The sequence below is a fragment of the Manis javanica genome, chromosome 11, assembly GCF_040802235.1.
Source record: "Manis javanica isolate MJ-LG chromosome 11, MJ_LKY, whole genome shotgun sequence".
Classification (NCBI taxonomy): Eukaryota; Metazoa; Chordata; class Mammalia; order Pholidota; family Manidae; genus Manis; species Manis javanica.
Genome location: NC_133166.1, coordinates 105554718 through 105560246, shown reverse-complemented (window position 1 = coordinate 105560246; position 5529 = coordinate 105554718). Strand labels below are relative to the sequence as shown.

Sequence of the window (5529 nt, the reverse complement as noted above, 5' to 3'; positions counted from 1 at the left end):
AACACAGGTGTCTCTTGAGGCCCAGAGGGCCCCAGTGGAGGGAGGTCGAGGCGCCCACAGCTCTGCCTTAGAGACGCCCACGGTCTCAGCATGGCTCCGCTCTCCAGCCTCTGTAGGAGTGTCCTGCGCCCATCCATCTGGCCCAGGCCTGCCGCGACCTAAAGCACTAGCCCGGAGGAAGCAGGGCTGTAGACCAGGCTCGGTCCACCGCTCTGTTTTATCTCCACCACTTCCTCCTCTCCCGATCTGGGCCAGGGACTTGAGGACGCTCTCTCCAGTTCCAGATTAATTCACAAATGTACAAGCATTTAAAGCTTTACGGAGCCCTCTCATGTTTTTTATTCTCAAGACAGATTGGTATGATTATTATAGTGCTCATTTCACTGATGAGAAAAAGGAGTTCAGAAAGGTCAAGCAACCTAGATGATGTCACACAGATTTGTAAATGACAGAGCTGGCATGAGAATGCTCGAGCACCCAGGATCGTCTGATGAAACCACACCACCTTTATGTAAGTATCTGAGCACACAGGGTTTCTTGGAGACATGACCCAGGCACCCACACTTTCTTCTTCAGCCTACTGGGTCGGTGAGGGGGCTTCGGACACAAGAGAAAGGGGGGAAAGACAGGAACGTTGGTTAGCCAGAGTAAGTGGATAAAGAGAAGGCCATAGAAGGAAATTGAGCAGGGCATCCTCTGCTGCTGGAAAGGTCTTTACCAACTAAACATCCAGGGCCCAGCACCGCATCTCCCTAGGTCCTTGGAACCTGGGGTTCTATCCTCCAGTCTTGTGACCCGCTGGGATAAAGGGAGATGACTCATTCTAAATCTGCCCTTATAACTGGCTGGTAGCCCCATCTGGGAGAGGCTCAGGCCCACGCTGGATTACTTGGGCCATCAGAAGGTTCAGGAAGCACCTGAGTGCGAGGGGGCAGGGGGGCTAGCGCGGGTGGTCCCTTCGTGCGGGGCATCCCTAGACTGCCTCCTCCCCTCCACCCCCACCGGAAGCGGAGCTCTAACTTAGCCTTTGGGCACTCAGCTGGCTGGCGGCAGTGCTGGCCCGGAGATACTCAATTCTTATGCACTTGTTGACTCCACAGGGAACTGCTGGACAGAATGTCCCCTGGTAGCTGCCCAGAGCGGGCTCCCCCCTCTGCCCACCCCGAAGGAAAGCTGATCTGCGCTGTCAGTCCATCTGAGTCCAGCTAGAATGGGGGAGACTACAACATGGCCCCAGGGAATAGCCTGCTGGACATGCTCTAGCTGGGGTGTGAGCCCTCCCCAGTGGGGAGGTGAGAGCCCGGGTCCATTCTGGGCGGCTGGCCAGGACGCGGTGGACGGGAAGATGGGCGAAAGGGGTGGTAGAGGTAAACACGGGACCCAGGAAGGCACAGAAAGTAATACAGCTTCTGCTGCTACAATATTTACGTATCTTACTGTAAGTTCAGTTCAGTGGTCAATTGTTAGACTCAGTCTACAGAGAAAGCATTGAAGATAGTTTCACTTACAAAACAGAATGTGTATCAACACTGTGAAAGTTCTAAAACAGAAGGTGGTGTCACTCCTTGGCTGCAGTCCGCCAGAGCCTTCCATCAGCCCCGAGGAGAGCCCATCGGTGAGGCAGCCTGCGGGGCCCAGCGGGGCCTGCCCTTGCCTTTCTGACCTAGTCTCTGTTCCCTCCGTCCCCTGTTTCTAGCCACACTCCCCACCACCCCCTGAACAAGGCCGAGGCTCCTTGCACAGGGCCCTAGTGCTTGCTGATGTCTGCCTGGCCTGCTCTCCCCCAGGTCGTCACATGGTTCATGTCCTCCCCTTGCTCAGCTACCCATTCAGCTGTCACCTTCTCAGGGCTGTCTTCCTGGACCACCCCATTTAAAGCCACAGCCCCTTTCCTGCAGACATTCACACACACACACACTGTACCCTTCCCTGCTTGACTTTTCTCTAGAGCCCATGTCACCTTCTAAAATTCTGTTTTTCTTACTTATTGTCTGTCTCCTCTACTAGACTTTAGGCTCTATGCTGGCAGGGAGTTTTATCTGTTCTCTTTACCCTTGTAGCTCCCACACCTAGATGGTTGCCTGGCACACACTAGGGCCTCAGTACATAATTGTGGAATGAGTGAATGGAAGGGGAATGTAACCTACAACAATTGGGAGGTGGAAAGGGATAATGCAATGGTTTTCCCTTCTTTCATTAGAAGGAGTCGTGACTGCTGTCTGGAGTCAGTGAACTGACACAGGCAGGTCTGAGTGTATTACCTTACATAACAGTGGTAACCACTAGATGCTCCCGGGGGGATCTTTAGGGCAGTGAGACGATTCTTTAAGATCCTGTAATGGTGGGTACATGACATTATGCATTTATCAAAGCCCACACAACTGTATAACACCAAGGATGAACTTAATTAAACAATGGACTTCAGTTAATAATAAATGTATCAACCCTAGTTCATTAATTATAATAAATGTACCACACTAATGCAAGATGCTAATAACAGGGGAAACTATGGGAGTGGTGAAGGTGTACAGGAATCGGTACCATCTGCTCAATTTTCTGTAAGTCAAAAACTGTCCTAAAAAATCACATCTACTATTTAAAAAACAAAATAAGGTTCCTCTAGGAAAGGGTGGGAGAGAAGATAAAGACTTACTTTTTCTTTGTTTGTCTTCCATACAGCTTGATTTGTACTGATTTATTATTTTCTTACTATATGCATGCATTACTTCCCTTAGAAATCTACCTAAGTATGATACATAAACATTCACTATTTTATTATTTTTTAACTGCTCCACTGTATGATACATAAACATTCATACAGTGGAGCAGTGAAAAATAATGAAACAAATCTGCAGATCTTAATAGAGATGTCCAAAGAGTGCTGCTTTGTGGGAAAAATATTTCAGTACAGTAAGTGTAATAAAGTGTGTGATATGATCCCAGACGAGCAAAGGTCCATCTCCCTCTAGAGCCTACATCCGGAAGGATTCACACCCATGTGTTACCTATGGATTCTCGACGCCTGTCAATCTACAAACATGCTTCTGTACGGTTTGCATCACACACGTGTATTACACGTATTTAAAAAATTAAATAAACACATGTGTCTCACATAGACTTTTAAAATTAAACAAAAACCAAGGACAGGCTTGAAAGCCAGGGCCAATTTAGACACTTGAAAGGCAGTCACGAGCTGCGAGCTCCCCCAGGGTGTGCTCTGCAGAACCTCCTGCAATGGGGAGTGGGCACCCCAGCAGAGCAGACCCTGGGCTGACAGTGCAGCCCTTCCTAGCAGTGTGATTCCCTCACCCATTCCCAGTCCTCAGAAACTTAGAAACGAGCAGGGTCCCCCACAAGCACCTGTCCCATTGTCTCCTGGCACCTGGAAATCAAGGCTCTTCTAGGCAGCCTGGGTGTGACTCCCAGTAAGGAAAAAGTGGTATGGTGTAGACCTCTGCTTCTCAGACTAATGTGCAAACAGAACACCTAGGGATCCTGTAAATGCAGATTCTGCTTCAGCAGGTCTGGGGTAGGAACTGCGATTCTGCATTTCTAGAAGCTTCCATGTAACGGTGATGCTGCTAGTCTCTGGAACACTCTTGAGACAGCAGGGGTCTAGAGGAGAGGTTCTCAAAGTGTGGTGGCTACATGAGCATCACCTGGGGACTTCTTAGAAATGCAAATTATACGCTATACCCAAGACCAACTGAGTCAGAAACTCTGCATTTGGGGTCCAGTAATCTGTGCTTTAATGAGCCCGCAGAGGATTCCAGTGTGCATGGAAGTGGGGGACCACTGGTACAGAGGAAGAAGCACTGGCCAGGAGACAGGGCACCTGTGGTACAGCCCCAGCTTCATGACACTGTGGACAAGTCACATCCCTTCTCTGATCTTTGTTCCCTTGTCTGCAAAATGAAGCCTGTCCAGGCTGTATCAGATCTGTAAGAAAGCCTGGCTAGTCTATGGGGGCTAAGGTACTTTTTTATTAGCTGTCTCCCTTTGGGTGAAACAAGAAGGGCATTGCTACCTCCTCCTCAACCTGCTCCTCTGCCCAGATTCATGTGGGCAGGTAGCTCCTCCTCACCTACATGGGACAGGAAAATGGGTCGCCCGCAGCCCTGCTCCTCCCCTCCTCCCCTCCCCTCTGTGCTTCTGCAGGGACACTCCCATCTACAGGTCCCTCCCTGCCCTCCTCTCCTTGGAGCCTGGGTGCAGGGAGACCCACCCCCTAGCTGACCTCTCCCCCAGACTTCTCCTGACCAGCCTGTACCCCTTTGATGTTGAGCCCTCTGTTCTAGGGCTTTGGGGTTTCCTGGGATTTGTTTTTCTAAAGGGAAACAGAAAGAAAAAAAAAAACGATCAAGGTTTCAAGTCTCTAAGGATTTGGGTTTTATGGGCACCATTGCACCATAGACCGCCCAGGCTTGCTCCTGGGCCTGGCTCTTTCTGTGGAAATCCCCTCCCATACTCTGCCCTTTAATCACTTTCCAGCCCAATAACTTTCCTGATTCACCAGGGATCCCTTTCGTCTTAAGAGCACCCACTGCCCCCTCTCTGATGGGGCTGAGTCTGGGCTTGAAGGCATTTGATCCTAGCTTGGGTCTGGCAGAGATGAGACTTGTGGGCCCAGGGTTCAGGCTGGGGCCTGCAGAATTTTCCCTTTTCCCATTGCATCCTGGCACCTGGATGCCCATGTTGTAGGAGCAAAGGGGCCCTGGAATGACCCTTGTTCTCGGGCACCCTGGGCCAAGGGGCAAAAGAACATCAGCAGACTGGCAGTCACCCGCAGAAGTGGTGGCCTTAACCAACCTGCCAGTAATAGTCATTAAACCTGGATACATTGATGCCTTCTATTTCATAATTTTTCTTTTCTTTGAACAGTATGTTTTAGATGCAATTCATACTTAAAAGCATTTTTGCTGTAAAAAATTCAAAACATGAAAAGCATCTTTTCACCACCCATCCAGTTCCCCCACCCCAGAGACAACAATCACTTAGCTTGGTGTGGGTGTTGCCAGACATCTGTCTTTACGCACATTTGCACCCAGGATATTTTAAAGCAGCATTCTCACTGGTAACGTGAGAGGTTGTCTGGGGGATTCATAAGCCCCCTGACTGCTCTGACATTTGTAGGTGGCCCTTCCCTCTCCTTCTCGAAAGCAACCATTCATGGGATCTCACTAACATCGTGCAAGGGTTGGGGGATGCATAGAGGCAAAATGAAAGAATAACATAACAGCATCAACAATCAACAGTTTCTCCCAGGTGAGCGGGTTATGGATGACATTCTTTCTTACTTGCCTTTGACTTCTGACTGCTTCACAGTGAGGATTCTGTATTTTCACAAGTAGAAGTTGATAACTAAGAAGTTCCTCTATGACACCATTGTCAAGATCAGGCAGAGACGCTCTGAGTGGTCCAGCCTGGGACTAGAAGAAATTATCAGATGGCTCAAGGCAATCAGGGGGCTAAGAGAGGGGAGGGAAGTACAAGGCTATTTTTTTTTTTAATCAAAGTATAGCTGATAAC

The 5529-nt window shown here is 49.3% G+C and overlaps 1 long non-coding RNA gene across 1 annotated transcript; it reads right to left on the bottom strand.

The window, feature by feature from the left end:
- Positions 1-1393: 1393 nt before the first annotated feature.
- On the bottom strand, positions 1394-5291 carry LOC140844516 (uncharacterized). The gene is made up of 2 exons (XR_012122957.1): positions 4271-5291; positions 1394-2333 (listed from the first exon to the last, which is right to left on the bottom strand). It is a non-coding gene; the product is annotated as an uncharacterized lncRNA (long non-coding RNA).
- Positions 5292-5529: the final 238 nt, after the last annotated feature.